Source organism: Haliotis cracherodii, unplaced genomic scaffold (genome assembly GCF_022045235.1).
Source record: "Haliotis cracherodii isolate W230 unplaced genomic scaffold, xgHalCrac1.p SCAF_11, whole genome shotgun sequence".
In the NCBI taxonomy this organism is placed as follows: Eukaryota; Metazoa; Mollusca; class Gastropoda; order Lepetellida; family Haliotidae; genus Haliotis; species Haliotis cracherodii.
Window position 1 is genome coordinate 48,239,141 of NW_027266266.1, and position 14,605 is coordinate 48,253,745.

General features: G+C 38.8%; 1 pseudogene; it reads right to left on the reverse strand.

Moving 5' to 3' along the window:
- Nucleotides 1-9,009: 9,009 nt before the first annotated feature.
- LOC139455151 (tripartite motif-containing protein 42-like) overlaps nucleotides 9,010-14,605 on the reverse strand; it is a 28,650-nt pseudogene continuing 23,054 nt past the window's right edge.

The following is a 14,605-nucleotide window of genomic DNA, read 5'->3' on the forward strand; positions in this document are numbered from 1 at the left end:
TTGTATCATGTGAAATATACTTTATATCATACCATTACATTACTATTTAAAAAGGGCCTTTAGTTGAATGTTTCCTTTATAGAGGATTTACAAATTTCACCTTTTGTACATATTGTAACGATCTTTAATGAACCCGGCCTAAACTCTTAAAACGTTTGGATAGTTTATCATACGAATTCATGCGCGTCTACTCCAATTCATTGGCGTTATTTTCCACAACATTAAAGTTTAGTTATTTTCTTTTTCATTTCCGTTTTTATGTCTCGTTGTTACATGACATTGGGCAATTAACGGACACTTGGTATGCAATATATATACACGTGCACGTGCGCGTATTTAAATGGAAAAAACGAGTCGTCTTTCATTGCATAACGTCTGGCTGAAGATCAGTCAAAGGTGTATAAAAACTGAAAATCATATTGGTCGGAGACCCAGCAAATTACCAAGTTTTATTAATTACTATATTTTTTACAATGCACATATACTGAGAGGCATTAGAAACGCATACTCAATTGAAAGATATATATTAACATATGAGGTCCGTTTACATTTTACCTTGTTGACACTGTCTATTGTTGGTTATTACTGTAAACATGTCATATGGGTTGCAAACAAAAACTGTTTCTGGAAACGAAGCCAATCACCAAAACGCAACACACCACTGGGAATGCTGCTATCGATGCACATTTTGTGAAAGGCAAGATGCACGTGCAAACCTCAAAGGTAGCCCCTATGACATTTTGCCCCAACTTGCCTACACAATGCCAGCCAGATCAGCGTAACGAAGCAATGGGGATGTTAAATGCTGGTCGTACCCAAGAACACGTAGCTGCTCATTTCCATTGCCATCAAACGACAACATCGAGATTACATGAGCGGTTGAGAACCACAGGCAGCGTAAGGGACCGTCCTCGACCAGGTGCACCACCTGTGACGTCACAGAGACAAGATCGTCAAATCGTTAACAGCAACCTCAGAAATCGCTTCACGTCTGCCAGGTCAACGGCAAATGCACACCAGTGACTGTACAGTGTGTCGTCTTCTTGCTGCCAGGAATTTGAGGTGTCGAAGACCCTACCGTGGACAAATCTTGACTCATGCACACAGGCTAGCACGGCAGCGATGGGTAGCTGGTGGAGGTAATCTCGGTGGTAGAGATTGGAGACAAGTTGTTAATTCTGATGAATCACGTTTCACAGTCAGCTACCCTGATGGACGTTTACGTGTATACCGACGCCAACATGAACGATTTTCACAACCATGTGTTATTGAACGTGATCGGTTTGGAGGTGGAGGTGTTATGGTTTGGGGAGCAATCAATGCAAATGTCCGCTAGGATCTTGTTGTTATTCAGGGGAACCTTAATGCCAGACGTTACATCGACAACGTTCTACAGCCTGTTCTGCTGCCATTACTGACTCAACGTGGTTTAAGTCGCCATGTCTTTCAACATGACAATGCAAGACCTCACACTGCCAGGATGACAAATGCCTTCTTGCAGAACAACGTTAATGTTTTGGACTGGCCTTCAAGGTCTCCCGATTTGAACCCTATAGAACATTTGTGGGATGAACTTGGCCGCCGTGTCCGACGTCAACAAAATCCTCCACAGATGGTTCCACAACTGACTCAAGGTCTTCTGCATCATTGGAGACGTATTCCTCGGGCTGCAATTCGTCGACTGTCTCTCTCAAAGCCTCGCCGGCTTCAAGCGTGCATTGCTGCACAAGGAGGACACACTCGTTATTGACACCACTCGCCTTTGACGTCATTTTCATAGACATTAATTCTTTGTCACACAGTAACTGTACTCTTTAATTAGTCATTTGTATTGATTGTCATTTGTATATTTCATTTCAGTAAAAAAATATTGACACTTAAATTTGAGTACGCGTTATTTGTGCCTCTCAGTTTTGGGCATTGCTTTTGCAAGTTGTTTAGTGCAATAATGTTTTATTAAACACTATTTCAATTTGTTTTCACCATTTTCCCTATATCATTTCATGCATGTTTATGTTGCTACATCTTAATGCTCATGTTCCCAAGGGGGCGGTCGGGTAGCCTAGTGGTTAAAGCGTTCGCTCGTCACCCCGAAGACCCGGGTTCGATTCCCGACATGGGTACAATGTGTGAAGCCCATTTCTGGTGTCCCCCGCCGTGATATTGCTGGAATATTGCTAAAAGCGGCGTAAAACCATACTCACTCACTCATGTTCCCAAGTATTATAAAACACTTTTATGTTCCTCCTTCCTAATCTAACGTTATAACATTTCAGGTCATTACCATCATCTAATACACAAGAGATGATACCAAGGCATATTTGATTCCGTTTTATGGTCTATGCAGTCTTAAAATTGATTCTATTTGTCTTTAAATCTATTATCTAGTGCATATTTTCACAAACAGGGCCGTTAGTTGATATAAGGAATGTAATGTGCTGTTGCTGTATTTTCATTAAATAAGCGGACTGAAAACGACATGCGTTAGTCTGTTAACGAACTTTTTACACTTAATATTTTGAATATGCGGTTAATACGCCAGTTGTGACAGGGATGATGGTATGGTAACTGTAGCAGACAGATTGACAGACGTTGTTACGTGCGACACAAGATTATGAGTACGGCATTGGCCTTGTCGTTTGTTACTATACGTTGAGGATTTCTGTGGCCAGTGGCGGACGTAATTCAAACTCCTTCCACACTGACACCACATCAAAGATATTTGTGTACCGATTACATAACTCTTACTGACAGGGTGGGATGGTAGTTCACGCGAGACGGACGATATCGCCTCAAAGCATATTTTTAATGAATGACCCATTAAACGATGATACACATCTGGATCGCGAAGAAAATACAAGATTCGTTCTCGTTCAATATATCAAGGCACCAATTCATCTTTCATAAACTTTTTGTGTCGTTGTGCTTGATATTTCCACATATTAACGAAACTATGTAATACCTATCAAACAAATACATGTATCCACAAAACAAATATATATTATATTCAGGCTAGGTATTTGCCCACAGCAATAACTGTTTATTCACACGTACATGTAGGCTGTTTTTTTTCTGAACTGTTCCCATTTTTCATACCAAAAGTGGCAATGCATTAAGAAGTTGCTTTCGTGTCAAAATATTCACTCAAGTTTTCCCCAATCGCCTTTAAACATAATTCCCATTGGTCGGTTCGACACCGCATATAATTAAACAATTATTTCGAGATTTCGTTAGAATGTGAGATATTCACCCAGACGTTATGTGATGAAATTAAAATACGCGTACGTGTACCTGTATGTTCAATGCCTAGTGTCGCTTAATTTTTCAGTGTGTTTCATTATGATCGTTACAACGAGACATAAAATGGGAAATGAAAAAGAAAATAACTAAACTTTAATGTTGTGGAAAATAACGCCAATGAATTGGAGTAGACGCGCATGAATTCATATGATAAACTATCCAAACGTTTTAAGAGTTTAGGCCGGGTTCATTAAAGATCGTTACAATATGTACAAAAGGTGAAATTTGTAAAACTTCTATAAAGGAAACATCCAACCAAAGGCCCTTTTTAAATAGTAATGTAATGATATATAAAGTATATTTCACATGATACAATATACTTTGCACACAATTAGTTAATGTTCTAAAGGGACTGACGAAAACATGGGCGAAATATTTTAATAACGCCCAAATTAGTTGAATATAAAAAATGAGTCGAATCATGTGTCATGCTTGTAGATATGGGTTAAATTACATAACATGAAACTTCTAAGAACATATATTTGTGAAGCATAATCACGAGTTTTGAGCAAAGGAAAATACCCTTGGCTATGGGCGAAATATTTCAGTAACGCTATGAAATAGTTGAATTAAGTTAAAATGAGTTAAATTATATGACATGAAATTTGTAAGAACACCTTTAAGTATTTTCGACCCTAAAACACGAGTTTTGAGCAAAGGAAAATATTCTCCCCCATTGGCCATACTTTTTCTCGCCAATGGGCGAAATATTTCAATATCGCTCTAAAATCGTTGAATTAGGATGAAATGTGTTACATTTCGTGTTATGATACTTGAAAAAAAGCACATTTATGTGTTTGCGAAACATAAACAAGAGTTTTGAGTAAATGAAAATATTCTCGCCCTATCCATGGGCAGGTACATGGGACACACTTCGCCAATGGGCAGGCCCATGGACGACATAGTGTAAATATTGAGTTTTTGAACAGTAGTTTTTTTCATTTTTTCTTCCTTGGTATGGTCCATGAAAACAGCATGATGATTTTTTTAAATACCCTTGACCGAGACCTGGCAAAGACTGTAGAGTGAGTGAGTATGGTTTTACGCCGCTTTTAGCAATATTCCAGCAATATCACGGCGGGGGACACCGAAAATGGGCTTCACACATTGTACCCATGTCGGGAATCGAACCCGGGTCTTCGGCGTGACGAGCGAACGCTTTAACCACTAGGCTACCCGACCGCCCCAAAGACTGTAGAGTTTCTGGACTATTGGGTTTCCAGAATTAAAACAGGACGTGTTATATACATACATATTACAATACATATATACATTAATACAGAACAAAAACAAGTGGTCAACAGTTAAGTGCGGTTGATGTAAAGGTGTTCAATTATTCAGAAAAGCTATTTAACTATTTAATACTTAATACGTATCTTAAAATATGAATTAGTTCTTAAGTAATTATGTAAGAGCAAATCCACCACGTAGGATGTACATTTTAGTAATTTTAAATTACAGTTTTTTATTATACATTGTGTATTTGACATGAGAGGGATAGTGACACACATATATAAACATGCTGTATTTTATAATAATGATTTTACAATTTTGAAGGCTTTAAACCTGTTGCATTAAATATATATAGGATTTGATGTTGTGATATTGTGAATAAATTTATTTAATATTCACTTAATGGCTTTGTTGTGTACTAGTCTTGTAAGTAAATGTTATTTCTTCCAAATGTTCTATTTCGAACACATATAAAGTCAGTGCTCATGATTGCCATATCTATTGCACGAATGAATGAAAATATCATCATTAATAAATTTACCTGAGCTCACTGTGTGTTCAGAAGACAATCGCTGTAAGGCATTCTGCACGGCTTCGTTCACATTCACCATCAAATGTACGATAGAAACATCTGCGATTCTGTGTGTTATTAAAATTCCTCCAATTAATTAATCACTTTGAGTTACTCGCCTTTTCTCCAGCTGCTCACACTCTCCACAGATGCCAGCTGCCTTGGTTAACTGGGTTCTGGATACACTGACACTGAGGCGAGTGGACGTGTTGGTCGGAGCTCCGCATGTTACTCCGAACTCGTGACTATATTGTCAAATTAGTAACATAAAGTGGCCGTACCAACCAACCTACTGTTTCTGGTAAACACCTAATAGAATTAGCGCAGGAAAATATCTACATTTATTCTAATTTGTCTGAAGACCAAGTGACGACCAAGGTGAAAACGGACAAGCGTGACTGGACGTGGACCCTCTATCTCCCCACCTCAAACAAGAAAGTGATACACAGTATGTACTGGTGATATCGCGAGTGTGTATTCACAGACTTTAACATTCCACCGTTAAAATAGTGAAGGTTTTGAGTTTATATTTGATATCGTCACACCACGTGCTTTGAAGTTTGCCTGATACGACGTGAAGCACGTGCAAGGCGGGGACATTTGTTGACAGTGCGGATTTGCCTCCTACGGTCGTTGACGCGTCATCTAAATGAGTGGTCGCAAGCATAAGAAACACCCCAAAAAGCGGAAATCATCAATTCAACAAGAGTACACTGCGACAAGACCACGTACTGGCAAACACCCAGACAGCCCTACAAATACAAGCGAATACAATACAAGCGTTAGTGATATAGACATGGCTTCTACTAAACCGAATACCCCCGCTAAAAACGCCAAACGGACCTTATGCATCGGATTATTGCCTCATTCTTGTATCGCAACGACAAATACCTTGTTAAAGACTCTGCAAAGGCTCTAAAAGGCCCAACATATGGCATCAATGACCAATACCCACCAGAAGTACTAGAGGTTCGTCGACAGCTTATGCCTCTCTACCGTAAGGCCAAAGAAGATAAAAACAATAGAGTGTATCTCGCACGTGATAGATTGTTTGTCAACAATGAACGCGTGCTCCCATCCACCCAACCTCGTGAAGCACGGACCAGTCAGAAACCGGTATAGGGATGTCAATTGCAACCGGGCCTTGAAAAGTTGGAAAACTTACGTAATAACCATGTCGACATAACTGACACCCCGAAATACTGTGCTTTAGATGTTGGTGGCCTGTTACCAAAATTGAATTACCCAGAATTCGTTCAAATGATCAATAGTAACCAGATTATTGGTGTTTGTGAGACAGAACTTGACAATCATGACTTAATAGACTTACCTGGATATAGTGTGTATTACAATAATAGAAAACAGTCAACTAAAGCTAAATCTAAAGCGTTTATTATTAGTGATCTAATAAGAAAACATATACATGTATTACCTGCTACCTGCCTGCGAATATGTATTTTGGTGTAGTGTATCGAAAGAACTTATGAAAACTGACAGTGACTTAATTCTTGGCTGTGTCTATCTACCACCCGAGAACTCTCCATTCGCACAAGAAGATATCTGGGCTGAATTGACAAGAGAAGTTGTCTATCAACGATCATGTTCTGAACTGATAACTTTAACAGGCGACTTTAATGCTCGAACGGCCGAACTTGTTGACTATGTTGAAGTTGATGTCTTCCTCAGCGAATATTTTGGTCTTGATGGTGTGTATATAAGAGAGATCTTAGTGTACTAGATGTTTTCAAAACTGGAAGCATAAGCCCTAAACGGGTTAATAAAGATAAACACACAAATAATTTTGGTTACAAATTTCGTCATTACAAATATCAGATAATCTTTACAGACCTATTAATTATATACCTAAAACTGGGGATAAACCATGGTTTGGAAGAATTTGTAAAACGGCTCGAAAGAATTATCATTTGGCAAGACGAATGCATGGTAGACATAAGTCGGAGCAAATTAGGAAATCGTTACTGATGGCCAGCAAAGAATATAAGAAGGTTATGAATAAGTATGTCAAACTGTACCGTTTTAATATGCAGAAAACGATGCAAAATATGCGCACAAAGTCCAGTAAAGATTATTGGAAGTTACTGAATAAATTTAAGAAAAAAACGAAACCAGGGGGAATTGATCTTGACTCTTTCTTTACGTTTTTTAAAAACATTAGTACATCTCCAGAAATGGACTCTGATATAGAACTGCAAGAATTTGCAAGGAAATAACAATAGCAGAAATTACGAAGGCAGTTTCGAATCTTAAGAAAAATAAATCGCCGGGAAGAGATGAAATCCTAAATGAATATTTGAAATATACTATTGATTTATTTATCCAAGTGTATAATAAATTATTTGATATTATATTTGATACAGGCATAGTACCAGAAGAATGGCTCCTCGGAGCAAATATACAACCTAGTCTTAGCCAAACAACTGTATTACGGCAATAAAAAGGAAGGTAGCTAGAACAACACTTTGACAAATAAGGACCCGGTTCGTCGACTGCCAACTACGTCGGCTGCGACCAATTAACACCTGCATCAATTAACTCCACACTCTCATGAAAGGGGAAATAAACACCGGGAGCTTATCCCTAAAATGAATCTAGATTAACTAGCAAAACTCAGTATTACAAACCCTAGTAACTACGGATTTAGTTCCGTACAACCAGACTAAGTCAGAATCTAGACCGACAAAGGCCCGAACCCACTCACTGACGAAACCTGAGTTTCGACCGTGACCACTACAGTAGCGAAACAATCGTGAAGGATTTAACGAAGTCTGGAGGGTGAATATACGAGATCTAGAAAGTCTATACATATCCCGCGTGCGGACCTAGGAGAGAACAACTGACGGGGGCAAAAAGCTAACCTGTGTTTGTAAACAGAAATACCGTTTGTCACAAACTGTAAAGAACTATACTGCAGTCACTGTACACTGTATACAAATGCTATAGGCTATATCAATCAATTTTCACGGCCGAATTAATTGGGATGGCCACAGCTCTAACCCCCAATTATTAAACACCATAACAACCCGATCCACTCTGACTCACCTAATGGATTCCAAGATATTAAAAACAAAAACACAAAACTCTACCTAAATTAAGTCAAATGAAACCCAAAAGCTCCAATAAACTCCGCAATCTAGGTAGAGAAATATAATCCGTATGGATCCCTGCCCACGTCGGAGTGTTTGGTGACGAACACGCCGACAAAGTAGCCAAGGCATCACTAATCGATATCTCAAAACCGAGATTTAAAGTATCACAAAGAGTAAATCCTACCAAAGTGGCAAAACTAATATTAGAAAAATCAAACTGTAAACTAAAACAGGTTCTCTAAAAGCCACTCAAAATACCATCAATCCCAAAAAATCGACAGGGCAATAAGCAAATTACAGACAGGACACACTAAACTAAACTCTCACCTACACAAAATCAGAAAACACCAAACAGGTAAATGTCCTCACTGTAACCTAATATATAGAAACACCTGAACACGCACTATTACACTGCACACACCAACATCAACACAAAACAACCCTCAAATCCCAAATAAACTGTAACAACCAAATCTCTCTGGCAACACTTCTAAACCCACTAAACGACCTACAAAACTTCAAGGCATTGGGCATTTTCCTAATTAAAACAGGCCTACTAGGCCGATCTAATAAACTACAAAATCATCATATGACCATGATAAAACCCTAAAACAGAATAATTTTTTTTTGAGTATATAAAAAATCCAAAGTAAGTTACAACCACACCAACTCCCTTAGATCCCCCAACTATAGCACGGCATTCTTCAAAATTCCAAAATTGCCCCAAAATGAAATAAGCAGCCCTAATTCCCCCCAGGTTGCTCTTCCTTTTCGGACATACCCTCCTCGGCAAAACCACTAATTGGCCAACTCTCTCCCTCTCTCAATGTACACTGCCATGAGACACTCGGCTAATTTATCTGTCAAAACAAGTCTTCATTCATAACTTTTGCATCGCTCATTAGTTGATTGATATAAGCATGAACGCAAAATTGAAATGAAAAACATACAAACTAAACCCCATAGTTATCATCCAACGGTAAAGTTTATTCAATACCCCCCACCCAATAAAGTGTAAGTACGTTTTAAGAACTTTGAGTGGCTCTACTGTCAAAACGTTTATATGTCCATGATGTCATTGTATAACTATGTTGCTACTCAATTTAGCGTCATAAATCAGCCTTGTCAGGCCCATGCCACATCACCAGGTTGCCAAGTAAATTCGACACCTTGAAATCACAGCAATGGAATAAATGAGATCCGAGTCAGAACGACTTCCCGGATCTAATCATGCCTTTAGCTTGACTGCAGTTACAAATGTAACACTTCTACTATCTTTTTTTCGTTATAAGGCGATACATAGGTGACACAATCATGTCACGTGTTTTCTGAATGCACTAATCCAGGCCCTCCTATCTTTAAAAGTGATATTTCCTATCCTTTGGAAATTGAAATATAGAAACATGCTAGACATATTAACGATGGCACTTACCAAATAAGCTGACCTCGCCTGATGAATAGTGGACGTGACGCCAGTACACGTCTCTCTGAATGTATGCGACACCCGGTGTCTGGTTGAGGAGGATCTGGCTTGGTATTAGTGATTACAGATCCGGATATAGTGACGTTGTCGCTGGCTGGGCTGGTGTCCCACACCAGGGTCGGACCTGTGTTGACACAAACATTTTGATGGAATATAATGATATGATTTTCATATATGCCTCAAAAGGTAAACGTTTGCTTCACATTTTAGCTCAACATGTATCTCACTAAAGTAATGACTTTACCTGTAAATGAGATAATCATTTGTAACTAACCAAATATACATTTACGCAAAAAGAAATGTATAGCCACTACGTAGAGTAAGTTACATAATTGGAGACGAGGCCTATAACCCAAGTAACAGCCAATGCAACACATGGCAACAAGCAGTTCTTTAAGCACCCAGTTGGACACAGCAACAATCATCGACAGCATCAATTCTAAAATACAATAGCACTTTTTCTGAATATATTTAAGAATCTGATTTCTTTCACATATTCTTTAAGCCATGATCATCCTTTCTATATACATAGTCATAGGTATGATAGGTGTTCGCGAAAGATGCGAGTATCCTGTCCCACTGGTGTCAGGACACAAACATAAGGAAATGCAAGTCAATTGCATATTAACTGTTTAAGGCTCGAATTCGAGTTTCTAGATCTGTGACAAGCCAACGGTAGCTCATACACTGACATGACTGAAAACATTACTCATAATTCAGCACTCAGTGTGCGCATGCGTCCAGTGGTGCATTGCGTTCTGTATGTGTACCGTTCTTAAACGACTCACTTGTAACCTGTTCTTCATTTCCAGAAATTCTCTTGTCCACGTCAGCCACTGAAAGTAAATAACACCCGTATATGTTACCACAAACAAATATTATAGCTAAGAAAATGGATTACATTATCATTAAACCGCCCGCATGTTATCATAAATCAGCGGGCCACTGTAACTTGATAATGCCCTCATATTGCTCGACGACGGGCCCGTTGTTAGGTGACGTCATCTGGTTTGCTCTATGACGTTTCAATATTTGTAAGTTGGTCAGTGACATTTGTGTTGATGGCAGTAAATGTTTCAAAACCGATAATTTTGTTTCGTTTAATTTGATACCAAATTCCATCCATTTTAGCTTTAATAACGGTAATGCTCTTTTTCAGGGCATTATCATTACAGAAATCCTCGGTCTTTTCAACTGCCTTCCTTTGTCAGTTAAAATAGCGTTACCCTTACAGTATCGACAGGCGACTACATATCTGATCAACTACTATGAAACCAAACCTGATCACCTTCATCAAAAACGCATTAGAAAAGTTATGAAAAGACCTGTATACACAACATTTCAATCTCTGCATTTATCGACAGTTTCAGTGAGTGAGTATGGGTTTACGCCGCTTTAGCAATATTCCAGCAATATCACGATGGGGGACACCAGAAATGGGCTTAACACATTGTACCCATGTCGGGAATCGAACCCGGGTTTTCGGCGTGACGAGCGAACGCTTTAACCACTAGGCTACCCGACTGCCCCCAGTTTCAGTGAGAAATTATAGAGTAACATTCTCCCATTACATGTGTGATCTATGTACAGACGACTAAATAAACAATTTGTTTCTCATTAAGAAACAAAATTCTTTTAAAATGTCTTTTGTCATACAGGCATTATTTTTCACATTCAAGAAGTTTTTTCATATGGCCATTTACAAAAGTGACCCAATAATGCATCTCAAACCTACCTTCAGGTACCTCTGCAGGATCCAGAGTGATGGTGTGAGATAGCTAGGTCTCTGTGTTGGGGAGAATGTGACAGACCTGACCAATCCTGTCGACTTGATGGAAGTTATTAGGTGGTTAAAGTTGGTAGGGACAAAACTGACACCTGCTCTGAAGAACCCAACTTCCTTTGGTGACTCCTCCAACAAGGTGTTCAAGGAGCCAGCAGAAGACAACATCAGTTGTAGATCCTCTATCTGGTCAGCTTTCTTCCTCATCTGTTTTGTATATTCAGTGGAAGATTTCAGTTCAGTCAGCAATGTCCGGGTTGACTCCTGGGCCTCTTCTGTTAGTTTACGTGATTTTGTGGATTTCTCCTCAACATCTGCCAACAGAATGGCTTTTCTTGCCTGTATGTTAACAAACAGGTTGCCAAAAGACTGATTGATTTCCTGCTTTGCAGCTTCTGTTGATACTATGATGGCTTTTAACGTTTTCGTCAGTTCCGTTTCTGTTTCTAGTTTATTTGTCTTCACTTCGAGCCTGGCCAAAGTGTCATCAGTAGACTGTGCCTTGTCCTGGTTTGCTTCAGCTACAGATACAACGTTGTGTCCCTCCCCTTTATCGTTATCTAGCACAGTGCAAGACACGCATATAATCTTGTCACAAGTCTTGCAGTAGAATTGCTGTGGTTGTTGATGCTGACTACACTGATGCAAACAGGTCTGACAGGTCGACCTTTCAGCTCCTCAAAGGTAACTGTCGTGTGATGTCTAGATAACCTGTGTCGGTCATGTGATGGTTTACACTCTGTGCACATGAACACACAGCAGTTATCACATCTGGCCACAGCCTGGTTGTTGTCCGGACAATCTCTACATAGCAAGCGGGGACCTTTGTGGATCTTCAGATCGTCAAGGGTTTTCAGAATGAGAGGCTCGCTTGGAAGGGACTCGACTCCATTAGGAAGTTGATGATTGTGGCGACTGATTGGACAAAGCAACGTCTTGTCTGTTTCCTTGTAGATCTTCTGGAGACAGTCATGACATACACACTGTAAACAGCAAGGGATTCGGCGGGGGAGATGGGAGGCCTCATCAAACTGTTCATTGCAGATAGGGTACTTGGTCAGGTAGTTCTTGATGGCTGACAAAGCGATTAATTCAAAAAATTGTTACCTGTGAATAACGGAATGAGGAATAAATCAGTTAGACAGTTTTACGTGTACAATTTTTAATAGTGTGGTTTCTCAAGTTGAAAGCTTTTTTACATGTCAATAAGCTTAACACGTTGCTGTACGTGTGCGATATGGAGAAGAGTTATTGCTTTTACCCCCAAGTCATGGGCTGTCACAAGAATGCAAATATGCTTGACATATGAGGTTAATGCCACTTTTAACATACTTGTATCTCAGTTCTATTTCACACCATGTTCGCTAAATGTTGGAGAAAAGTATGAAGGGGCGTATGCTGCAGATATTTACAACTTTGGAAAAACCAACATGGATCTAGTGTTCACAAACCAAGAAAAATAAGGGAGAATATGCGAGAAACAACAATCACATGCAGTGTACTGTAACATTTGAAGTTTTTTTTTTTTTTTTTTGTATGATGTTTTGACTATCGCAGACTAAGTAACATTTGGTTGACATAAAAATATATAAAGAGTGTGAGTATAAAATGAATAAATATAATGATCAAAAGAGTTGTACTTTTACTTGAATAAACAAAATGCATCACCCAAGGTCTGGTGTCGTTTGGTAACTTCCACTGATTCACCCATCTGAACTAGACATAAAAGAGACCAGTGAGACCGCTTCATTTGTTTTATAGATAAAGATTCAAAGTGACAAAACACTCTCTACAAGACTGTATGACAAGAGTTGTGACTTCAACTTTCCAATTGTCTACTTTCCCTTCCCTACAGCCTTTTGTACCTACATTTCACAACCTTTGTGGTACAAACGGGCATGCTCTTTCCACCATGATTTCAAAGAGCGTCATACGACACTTACTCAGTAGTTGTTTGATCAAGGTTATAACATTCAAGGCCTCAGTAAAGCCTTCAAAATGTTTTAATGTTGACATGTGGAGGACATTTCCAAAGTTGCAGCATCCGTGACAAAAATAATGTCTGATGAAATTCCATATTTTGACTTGTACCATGTGGGTTTTTTTTAGGTGAACAATGTAATTGCTATTGCATGTATTTGTGACATATGGAACCGGCGGGGCGTGATACGCTCATCACCTGGTATCCTCACTAGTTGATAATGATTCATAAACACAGGCTAAAAATAAAGTGAGAATCGAAAAATGGGTTATGTCTCTTTTGTTCACTTAATATTTTTTTAATCTGCCTCTAGTGGTTCTATCTTAAACTATATTTTACTTAAAACGCAGTTTCCTTTCCTTTGTGATAATATTCAAACGATGTAACTATTGCATTACTGAGGTTATTAGCTGAAGAGCAACCAGGTTACGAATAAAACGTTCAGAAATCTATACAGATAATTTGAGCGCGGGGAAAAAAAGGAATTTGAGCTAAAGGCAGAATATTAAGAAACTCGTGATACCTTCTGTTTATGGAAGATATTAATCTATTTGGCAACACGAATTTCAGGTCATGAAAACTGACAGTCACACACTGTAATTGTTTGATGTTTATGATATTATGCTGATCATGAGAAGGTTGTCAGAATAAGCAAACTAGTATTGTAACCTTTCATTTGACGTTAAAGGACAGTGAAGTTAACAATTATTTACAGTTAATTAATATCAATGAGATTCGGTTTTCACATGTAAGGGTTTTGTTTATTTCATTGCCGCCACTTTTAACTATTAATAAATCAGTTGATGAATGTTTCTTGATAGAAGTGATTCTTATATCGAAGATCGATCCCGTCGGTAAACATAGCTGAGAGTTCGTCTCCTCCTACTCACAGCTAAGTGATGACGAGTTCACTCACTCTTTCTGTGCAATCTGCCACTAGCAAACTCTCCCAGCCAGAGCTATCCCATCTCGGTGGCCTTGTAAACGTGAGATAGCAGAGCTCTAACCTCATCCATATGTTTACATGTGTTAAAGTGGTGTTCTTTACAACGTATATCTGAATCATACTATATTGTATGACGTTACTTCCCATCGTAGTTCCATACCTTTGTGTGTGTGTGTTTGTGTTTCTCTCTGTGTGTGTGTG